Source organism: Raphanus sativus, chromosome 1 (genome assembly GCF_000801105.2).
Source record: "Raphanus sativus cultivar WK10039 chromosome 1, ASM80110v3, whole genome shotgun sequence".
NCBI lineage: Eukaryota > Viridiplantae > Streptophyta > Magnoliopsida > Brassicales > Brassicaceae > Raphanus > Raphanus sativus.
The window spans coordinates 18,624,172-18,635,647 of record NC_079511.1 but is presented as its reverse complement, the minus strand read 5'-3'; the positions used below and the strand labels follow the sequence as shown (position 1 = coordinate 18,635,647).

Genomic DNA, 11,476 nt, shown 5'->3' with positions numbered 1-11,476 from the left:
TCAAAGACAAAAGTAACCTAAAAGGCTATTGAAATTACAACTATCTCCTTGTGAACAAACAAAAAAACGGATTTTTTTTTACGTTTCTACCCCTCGCAAGTCGTCTGTAAACAGACGACTTGAAAATAAAGTCGTTCAGACGACTTTAAGTTAAGTCGTCTGGACAGTTATTCTTAAACATATTTAAAATTTTGTAAAAATATTTTGATAAGTGAAAAATTGGAATTATGTATTAACATATGTCTTAAGAGATATAAATTAATATATAACAAATTTCAATTGTTTCAGCCCAGATGAGTGAAAGTAGTGAGTCATGATATTCTTTAGTTTATGTTTCATCAACATATGTTGTAGTATTGTATGTGTTCTTAGGGTTAGATTTTGGAAAGCATTAAAACCGTTTTTGAAAATTTTAAAATTACCTAGGCGTGTTCATTTTCTGTGTATAGTAAACCACTATTGAAGTATAATTTGATTTATAACGTGGTTAGTAAGTTAATTTAGTCATTTTAGTTTAGGGGTTCATTTTAGGGTATTGGGACGACTTAATATTTAGTCTTCTGTTCCCAGACGACTAAATATTAGGTCGTCTGATGTACATTATCAGCCAGAATAAGTCGTCTAAACCGGACCAAACCTTAAAGTTTACCAATGTCTTTTAAAGCTAACCGGATTATTTACCCAATATATAAGGTGATTTTTTTTCCATTTTCCGCGAACAGAAACCCTAACAGTTCTCTCTCACCGGCGATATCAAAGGCGATTCGAATTCCCACTATTTTCCGAACAACCATCGTCTCAACGTCGGCTATCTATCTCACTTCATTCTCACTGTTGTCGCCGCAGCTTCTTCAACCCTAGCGCCGCCGATTCCTCTAAACCCTAGCGCCCCCGCTTCCACTATTTCTGAACAAAACCGTCGCCCTCGCCAACGTGCTCACCAACGTCTCACCGCCGCTTCCTCTAAACACTAGCTAGCACCGCCGCTTCTTCTAAACCCTAGCGCCGCGCTGCTCTTCTAAACCCCTAGCGCGCCGCTTCTTCTCTGTAAACCGTAGCGCCGTTTCTCTGTAAACCCTAACGCCGTAAGTCATCAAACTCGTGGAAAAGATGAACATAAAACGTTGTCTCTTTCAATTACTCATTCTCACCGTTTCACATTTATTTTTCAGATCTATAACACAATGACGAGTACTCCAACTCTTCTGCGACTAATCAGGTCCGCTTGAAATTTTTCTACTGGAAGACTTGTAAGTAAGTCGCTGGAAAGTCTTCAACCTGGACGACTAGTACGTCCATTTGGAAGACTTTCCAGACGACTTAAATATAAGTCGTCAACTAAGTCGTCCAGTTGGACGACTTTCTAGACGACTTATATTAAGTCGTCTACTAAGTCGTCTGGAGTAACAATTAAGGCGTGATTGATTTAGCTGTGTTCTGACTTCTATTGTTGTCTTTGATTATTTTGCAGACAAAAGAGGATGGATATTCCAGAACTCCCCGTAGGTTATACACATTAGGGGAAGAGCCAAGAACCCCCAATAGCATTGATCGTATCACGGATATACACGAAGTTGCATACTGCTCTCAGGGAAAGCTCTCACTGATGCTGAAATTGAAGAGCTCAAGGAGTCGAGATTGGGATTTTCATCGAGTTCAAGGAGCAGGGATTTGTTGGGCTTCAAGGCTGGTTCACTACTTGCTCGGTTTAAAGCTGACATTAAGAAGAAGTACGAGATGTGGTGTCTTGTTGGTCCAGAACCTGCGAGGTTTTCACTGTTAGAGTTTGAAAACATCACTGGTCTAAACTGCGAGTACATCGAGGACCTTGAGACACCAGAATGTGAAGTTACCCCACAGATGGTTTTCTTTCTGGGGATGATGGGAGTTCATCGGGAAGCTGGGCCAACTACTGATCAGATAATAGCAGCACTGAGAGATGCGGGGATTGGTCCAGGGAAGATCGCAAGCGACTCGCGTACCTTTCCATCTTCACTGGATTCATTGAAGGGAGAAAGTTCTCAAGCGCTACACGAGCTACTCTGGCAAGGCTAGTGATGGATTTAGAACGGTTTGAGAATTATCCATGAGGAGAGTCGCGTTAAGGTGCTGATGGACTCTTTGTGGAACAAAGATATTACTGGCTGTTACACCGTGGATGGGTTTATACAAGTTCTTCAGGTCTGGGCGTACACAGCTATTCCGGGATGGGTGCTAGTATTGGTCTACCCAGAGCAAACAGTCCGTCTCCACCGATTATGGCTTACGAGGGCAGCAGAGGCCGCAGATTCATGAAAGCTGCTATCTTGAGTCAGGTACCTTTCCATCTTCACTTAATAAGTGTCTGGAAAGTCTTCCAGCTGGACGACTTAGTAGACGACTTATTATAAGTCGTCTGGAAGGTCTTCCAGCTGGACGACTTAGTAGACGACTTATTATAAGTCGTCTGGAAGGTCTTCCAGCTGGACGACTTAGTAGACGACTTATTATAAGTCGTCTGGAAGGTCGTCCAGCGGACGACTTTTAGAGACGACTTATAATAAGTCGTCTGGAAGGTCGTCCAGCTGGACGACTTATTGACGACTTATAATTAAGTCGTCTATTTATATTTTTTGTTTCAAATATCTAACTCGATTCTCTCTATTTACTGCAGACCCGCGTGATCAACTTTGTTGAGAAGGACATTAGTGAAATGTGGCCAAAATGGGACTCTGAGGTTGAGGACGTGCCCGCGGAGAACAACCATGTATGATCGCTGGGAAGTCACTGGTAACAGGTACAAAACCTAAGTTTGTGACTCCATCGAAAAGAGCCAAAGAGATGGTTGTGGAGGAGGTGGAGGGAGACAATCAGAGACCTCGGAAGAAAGCTCGTAAAGAGGCTCCTAAAGAGGCTCCTAAAGAGGCTAGAGAAGAGGCTCCTACAGAGGCTAGAGAAGTGGCTACAGAAGAGGCTAGAGAAGAGGCTAGTTGGGTGACCAGAGAGAGTTAGAAAATATGTTCAAGGACTTAAGAAGTGGCTTAGGTGACATGATGAAAGATGGTTAAGAGTGCATCAGGGAGATTAGGAAGATCTCCGATAGATTGGAAGCTGTGGAGAAGAAGGTTGGTGTCACCAATCAGGCTACCCCTCAAGCCCCAAGAAACGGGGTTAGTAACAAACAGCCTACCCACAAGCCCCAGAACCGGGGTAGTAACAAACAGACTACTCCTCAAAAGATCAGCCTACACTTCAAACCAATCATCCTACTCCTCCCACCAGACAGCCTGCTCCTCAAAAGGCAAAGCCTACTCCTCAAAGGCAAAGCCTACTCCTCAAACGAACAGCCTGCTCCTCAAACTAAACAGCCTGCTCCTCAACTAAACAGCCTGCTCCTCAAACGAAACAGCCTGCTCCTCAAAAAGCAAAGCCTTCTCCTCAAAGAAACAGCCTTCTCTCTGCCCAAAGAGGTTAGTATCAAATCCTCTCCCAACAAGAATTAAGTCGTTCAGGGTCTTCTAGTTGTCCAGCAACTTTTATTTAAGTCGTCCAGGTCAACTAGTCGTCCAGAAACTTATTTAAGTCGTCCAGGTCAACTAGTCATCCAGACAACTTTATTTAAGTCGTCCAGGGTCAACTAGTCATCCAGACAACTTTTATTTAAGTCGTCCAGGGTTAACTTGCAACTTTTATTGCAGAGATTGTTGCCGGAGGATACAGCAGATGAGGCGATCTCGTATATAAGATCTTGCCAGAGGATAAAGCAGATGGTGTCACCTCCAAAGAGATTGTTCCTCTCACTTCCACTGACCAACCGAGCTTCGCTTCCAACGATCAACAACCGAGCTTCGCTTCCACCGATCCAAGCGTTCCAGTTTCAGAACCGAGCCTGTTGTATTGGACAAAACAGCTTCCACTGCTTCTGTGCGTGCAAGGAGTGAACGAACGAAGAAACCTGCTCCCACGCAGATATCTCCTTATACGGCAGAGAGAAGGAAACTCCTCAGAGTGGGAAAGTATAATCCATTTCCCACACTAAACAGACCTAAGATGAAGGAGCTCGCTGATTGGTTGAAACTGATCCGTAAGTGATTGCTTTACCCATAATAGCTTGATTTAGTCTACCAAAACTGATTGTTTTTTTGTTTGCAGTTATTATTCACTAAGGAAGAGGACAAACCACGTACATCACCAACTTGGTGGTATCAAAAACCGGACACCCAAAGCATGGCTGGAAGACGTAGTAAGTCTTCTGCTTATCTTTAAGTCGTCTGGTAACTTGTCTTTGTATAGATTTGTAAATATATAAGTCGTCTGGAAGGTTTTCCAGCTGGACGACTTACAAATAAGTCGTCTGGAAGGTTTTCCAGCTGGAAAACCTCCAGACGACTTATTTGTAAGTCGTCCAGTTGGAAAACCTTCCAGACGACTTACAAATAAGTCGTCTGGAAGGTTCTAACTTGTATTATTTTATATGCAGCATATAGATGCTTGGATGAATGTGCTGAGGCAGAGGTATAAGGAGAACCCACAATGTTTCCGGAGCGAGCGAATGTGCTTCCTGGATCACAACTTTACCCAGTCTTGGAGAGAGCAGTATCTGTTCTTCAAAGCATCGTCGTCTGATCACAATGGTTTAGGAAAAATGCTACCTAGTGGGGCGGCGAGTTTGTATGACGGATCAATGCCTTCATTTTGCCAATCAAACAAGAAGTGGGGGGAGGACATTGATGATATCTATGCGCCACTGAACTTGGACAACAAACATTGGGTGGCTATTTGGATATCGATCCTAAGAGGCACATAGTCGTCTGGGACAGCATACCTTCAACTACCATACCAGAAAGATGGGATGAGATAATGGAGCCTTTTCTCGAGATGGTCCCTTATCTAATTGTGGAGTGCGGAGACCAGATGCATTGGTTGGAGCGATACACATATGAGAAACTGCTGAAAGATGTACCCACGGCCAACAATGGTGATTGTGGCGTGTATGCTGCAAAGTACATTGAATGTCATGCTCTTGGGGTCCCCTTTAGCCCTAAAGACTTTGCTAGGTCCAATGCGAAGACTATGAGGGATAATATGGCTTTGGTTATATGGACGGAGCTTGTTGATCAGCATTTGAAAGATAATGAGGATGGTGGTATGTTTGTGGGCATGTATGATTAGATACACAAATCTAACTTGTATAGATTTTTTAACTTGTATAGATACACAAATCTATTTGTATATTTGAACTATTTGTATACACAAATCTATTTGTATATTTGAACTATTTGTATACACAAATCTATTTGTATGTTTGTGGGCATGTATGATTTATTTGATTTTCTAACTTGTATAGATTTTCTAACTTGTATAGATTTTCTAACTTGTGTAAGGTTTTCCAGCTGGACGACTTACAAATAAGTCGTCTGGAAGGTTTTCCAGCTGGACGACTTACAAATAAGTTGTCTGGAAGGTTTTCCAGCTGGACGACTTACAAATAAGTCGTCTGGAAGGTTTTCCAGCTGGACGACTTACAAATAAGTCGTCTGGAAGGTTTGGACGACTTACAAATAAGGTAGTCTAAAAATAAAATACACTGGACGACTTCGTAAAAGGTCGTCTAAAAAAAATACACTTGAAGGGATAGTAGAAGGTAGTCTAAACACTGGACGACTTAAATACACTGGACGACTTCGTAAAAGTTCGTCTAAAAAAAATACACTTGAAGGGATAGTAGAAGGTAGTCTAATACACTGGACGACTTCGTAGACGAAACACTGGACGACTTAGAAATTAGTCGTCTGGACGGGTAATCAAGACTGGACGACTTAAATTTAGGTCGTCTGGACAACTAGTCAACTTGTTGTGTACATTGTGGTTTCGTATGGCCAGTTTCCTTGCAGTTTGAGCATCTCTGTGCCCTGTGTTTCTTCCTGGGTTTGTGTCCTCTCATCCTAGATAGCTCCAACCAAGATTGCCATCTTGATTTCTTCTGTCTCCCCGGACCACGCTTTACGTTTGGAGGAAAGCATTCTCGTTCCTCAATATGTTGTGACACGATAGGATATATATTCTCTGAGTATCCTGCATACAGATGATTCTTTGAGTAAAGTGGACATACAAGTGTGTCGATATGCACACCAGCATGTGTTCCAGCTGCTATAGCATGAGAGCAAGGTATTTTCTCCACTCCATAGACACCACAATCACACTTTACATGTTCCAAATCAACCACACAGTCCATTTTGCCACCTTTGACAAAGAAACGCCATCCATCAATTGGTTCGACCATCATCGTATCCGCTATCTCTGATCGAACAGCAAGCAAGTATTCAACACCCCGACTATGTTCAGTTGGGAGACTCAAAGCATCTTGTCTCCTTTTCCAATACCATTTTCCTAACTTCTGCCTTATGAACTCCAGCAGGAACGGAATCGGAAATCCTCTTGCTCGCTTCAGTGCGGAATTAATAGATTCAGCGATGTTGCTTGTTTTTATGTTGAACCTGTTCCCCTTACAATAAACCCTTGACCATAGCTTGGCGTCGGCCTTCTCCAAATACGTTGCAAGTTCCGGGTTTGCACTCCGTATCTCAGCCATGTACCGGTCAAAATCGTAAACCGTGTGCGCATAAGCAGCCCCTTTCACCAAGTACATGAGATGTTTCCCTTTAAACTTTTTGACAATGTTATCTTGAAGGTGATAATAACATATTCCTCGGGTTGCCCAAGGAAACACCTTCTCACACGCACTTTTAATGGCCGCGTGCCGGTCAGAGACTATCACTAGAGGCTTGTCATGAGATATACAATTAGCCAATTTTGTGAAAAACCATTCCCAAGAAGGTTCATCTTCAGCATCCACGATCCCAAAAGCCAATGGGAATATCTGAAAATTGCCATCTTGTGCGGCTGCAACTAACATAACACCTCCATACTTTCCACTTAGGTGAGTTCCATCCACCACAATGACCCTTCTCTGATACTTAAAACCTTTGATAGAAGCTCCAAAAGAGAGAAATAGATACTTAAATCTTTTCTTAGAATCAAGTTCTATAGCCGTGATAGAATCAGGATTTGCAATGAAGATTTGCTCGAGATATGAAGGCAGACGCGAATACCCTTCTTCTGCTGATCCTCTCACCAATTTCTGTGCATATAACAGTGCTCTGTATGAAGTGGTGTAATCAAGCGTCATGCCAAACATGTTCTTCATTGCATCAGTGATATGCTGTGGAGTTATCCCATCAATGATCCCAACACGATCAATGAAAAGACTACCAACATACTTTGGAGTACAGTGTCTCTGCTGAGCGATTCGGTCTCCAATTGAGCATAAATGTTTTTCCACATACTTTGTTACCCAAAACGTGTTTGGCCCATGTTTCACACTCGCTCTGATCTTCCATCCACAACCGCTAACCCGACATATTGCCACAAGGAGAGTTTTTGTTGATTTGTATATTCTGAAAGAAAACCTACCCCTCACTGCTGTCAACCGCAGCTCTGAAAGCAGTGCATCCTTGCTAACAAAACTCTGGTTGACATAGATGCTGGTACAATCCGATTTTCCTCCTTCAATAGCATTTGTCTTAGCATATGTCTTTTCAATTTCTTCAAAACAAATATTATCATCATCTTCCTCGTCCTCATCTAGAACCTTTCCATAAAGACTGTAATCTCCACCATTATGATCCGTTTCACCAACAATAGTGTTATCAGCATCCTCCTCCCCATTTTCCTCCTCCCCATTTTCCTCCTCCCCATCTTGATTTTCATCTTCAACAGACTCATTATCACCAACATCTTCAAAACATTCATCAGCCTCATCATTATCACCAACATCTTCTTCCCATTCACCAGCTTCATCATTATCACCAACATCTTCTTCCCATTAACCAGCTTCTTCTCTTTTCTCTGAAACCGTTTACACCTTGCTGCGGCTTGATACACAAAGACATACTCTATGCGTTTTGAGTATCTCGAGCAAGTTTCGAACTTGTCTATCACTTGTAACATGAATGGGAGGACTGCCTGGAGTCATCATCATTTCTGCTGGTAATGAGTAGCTAATCTCCACAGTCACTGATCTCTTGTCCAGGTTATAATCTTCTTGAGCCATTGCAACAAGTTCAGCATGTGTTGAATCTTCATTCAATAAAAACAATCTTGCTCCTTTGAGATCATCAACCACAAAATCCCAACGGAAATCTCTCAACAACCATTCTCCATACACTGCATGTAACTTAAAATCATCTGCAAATATTCAAAATAAAACACATTAGTAAACATAGAGAAAATGAAGAAGTTCAATAAACATTATCGCAGACGACTTAGATTTAAGTCGTCCAGAAGACTTAAAGGTAAGTCGTCTAAAGAGGTCACTTTTGCAATTGAAAATTAAAAGGGACGACTTAATTCTAAGTCGTCCGGCTTTGTTTGTTAAAAAAAAAATTTCAGACGACTTATATATAAGTCGTCTACGAAAAACGGGCTAGTTTTGCATTTGACCGAATCGTGTCAGATCTTTGACTATTTCTGGACGACTTATAATTCAGTCGTCTCTGGAAAGTAAAAATTTCAATATTTTATTCAAACTAGACGATTTACGTTGAAGTCGTCCTAGGTTAGTTTTGTAATTGAAAAATAAAACTTGAAATTTAACTTTCTCCAGACGACTTAACTAAAAGTCGTCCAGCTAGACGACTTAATTTGAGGTCGTCCGGGATAAGCAAGGTTTGGACGACTTAATTGGGAAAAATTCTGGACGACTTTGCTTTCCCCGGACGACTTTAAATTAAGTCTTCTGACGGGACGACTTTATATTATGTCGTCTGGTAAAAGTTAAATTATGAAGTTTTATTTTTCAACTACAAAACTAACCTAAGACGACTTACACGTAAGTCGTCTAGTTTAATAAAATATTGAAATTTTAACTTTCCTAGAGACGACTGAATTATAAGTCGTCCAGAAATAGTCAAAGATCTGACACGATTCGGTCAAATGCAAAACTATCATGTTTCTTGTATAAGTCGTCTGGAGTGTTTTTTTCCAACAAACAAAGCTGGACGACTTAGTTTAAGTCGTCCGTTTGACCAGAAGACTCATCAGTAAGTCTTCTACATACAGATGACTTACTTGTAAGTCTTCTACGCGAACAGATTTTGAAAAAAAATCAAATTCGTACCTTAAACTAGGTGAGATGACTTCGTTTGCACACAGGGTCTTCTCCAACCACCCAGAACCTCGAACGAAAGCAACCGTAAGTCAAAACGAAAGAAATATGGCTCTGTCAACCATCGACCATATTTTGAATCAAAAGCTTCAGTTTTTTGGATGAATATGGAGAGAAAGTGAAAGAAATGTTGTTTTTAGTTCATAACAATTGAAACAGAGAGAGTGTAAAGAGATTTACGTGCATTAAAGGGCATTAAAAGCTCCAAATAGTTCGTACAAGTTTGTTCCCACTATTTATGGCAGTGGCAATATTGTAAATACTTGAAGAAAATGAGGTTGAGACAGTAAAGAAGCCATTTTCGAAAAACAAAAAAAAAGGGTTAATGGCATTTTCGTAGATAAAATGCAGATGTGGGATTAAAAACTCAAAAAAAAAATGAGTCAAAAGAAAATGTTAGTTTTCTGTTTGAATTCAAGTTTTGAGTCACTTTTGCAATAAGCCCATATTTTAAATTTAGGTAAAACATTTTAATCTTCAGTTTTAAACCGAAACCAGAGAGAGATAATTCTCTCTTCTCTTCCCTTCCCTCTTAACACACATCAATCTTTCAGAGGGAGGAAGAGATCTGTAATACCCCGATTTTCTAAAATAATATAATAAATAATAATCTCATAAAAGTCTCAATTTATTACTTCTCAAAAGTCAAACTCAACACCATAATCCAATAATAGCATAAATAAAATAAATCCCGGAAAATATCGATAAAAGCGTAAAATCGAAGTATGAAAATAAGAAATAAAACTCCCAAAGCACCAAACCGAAAGCAATCACTCCTGCTCGGCTAGCTCACCTGAAAGGGGGAAAAAGAGGGTGAGTAACAGGGGAGTCACTCAGTGAGGTATGGGATGCTAATCCACAAACCACTGACTTAAGTAAACAGAACTCCCGCTATGGAAGTTTAGCTCTAACATGAACAAGCAAGACGCCTAAAGCATCACACACAACAAACACTGCGCTGATAGTGCATAGATATACCACACACCCCGCATCTCCGCATATGGATATACATACGTGGCGTCGCTAGTACAGTCTGTCTCTGTACCCCCGCCCTCGATCGCTGCGTCAGATGCAAACGTCTCTGCACCACGCACCACACAAATTGCGTCGCTAGCCCAAACGTCTCTGAGCCCCCGCCCCTCCACAGTGGCGTCGCTAGTCCAGGCATCCCTGAACCCCCGCCCTCGCACATAGTCCCTACTATAACTATGTATATACATATATATATGTCTCATATCTCATCATCACATAATCCAATCAATGGTTGAATCCTCTAGACCCCTAATTCCGGTTTGCAATGAATAAACTAACTACCAAGCAAGGACTCAAGCAGACACATTTCATGTTTCGAAGTCTAAACCTATCATAGAAGGAATTCTACACTGGTACGGAATTTATGGAGTAGACCCTCACCTTTGCCATGGGTTCTAAAGATAACCTGAGAAAACACATAATGAACATTGACGACTCTGAAACAGCAACTCCGGAACTCTCTGAAGATAAATGAATGTGATGATTCTGGCAGAACTGAACTCTAAAGACAACGGATGAATATCTCGAGAACTGACCGTTGACTTTTCAATCCGTACGGTCAGAATGTAGTCCTAGATGTCCTCTGTCCATAGACACCGAGTTTACTCCGATCGGACACCATTTGATTAACCAAATTAACTTCTCCTCCAGACTGGTCGCAAACGAAGACTGCAGTAATACCTCTCGCGAAAACAAACACAACTTTCAGAAAATTACTCGAAATGACAATCCGCTTCTTGGAGACGATAGATAAAAGAGTGAACTACTTACTGACAAATTTCCAGATTGAAAGCTTTCGTTTAGATCGGCCGTTTGGCCTTTACGCTGAGACTGGTCGGAACTGTATCTGCATCACTAAAGCTTCAGCTTATCCTTGGCCAAGAAGCAACGTCGATAACTTTCCAACCGTGCCTTGGTTTTACGATCGGGAAGATGATATGGAAAGCTGACAACGAGATCTTTCTGATGATATCTCGCTCGTTTGCTGGTTCCTTCTAGATCAACGGGAAAACACCGATGAAGTTGACTATCGGCGGATCCGATCTACAACGAGTAGCCCCAAAGAAATGTCCATAACTATTAGATGAAAAATCCAAATGATGATCCGCTTTCTGATAAACATAGATCTATGAGTCTAGAACATAACCTCAAAAGTTGGATTCGAAATACTCTGTTTTGATTGATCGTTCTTCTGCTCTTCCAAAACGTGTCTGATGAGCTTTAATCTCTCTTTTCAAA

General features: G+C 41.3%; 1 long non-coding RNA gene across 1 annotated transcript; it reads right to left on the bottom strand.

Annotated features, from left to right (window-relative positions):
• Positions 1-9,812: 9,812 nt before the first annotated feature.
• Positions 9,813-11,476, bottom strand: LOC130495620 (uncharacterized). The gene is made up of 2 exons (XR_008934792.1): positions 10,619-11,476; positions 9,813-9,998 (listed from the first exon to the last, which is right to left on the bottom strand). It is a non-coding gene; the product is annotated as an uncharacterized LOC130495620 (long non-coding RNA).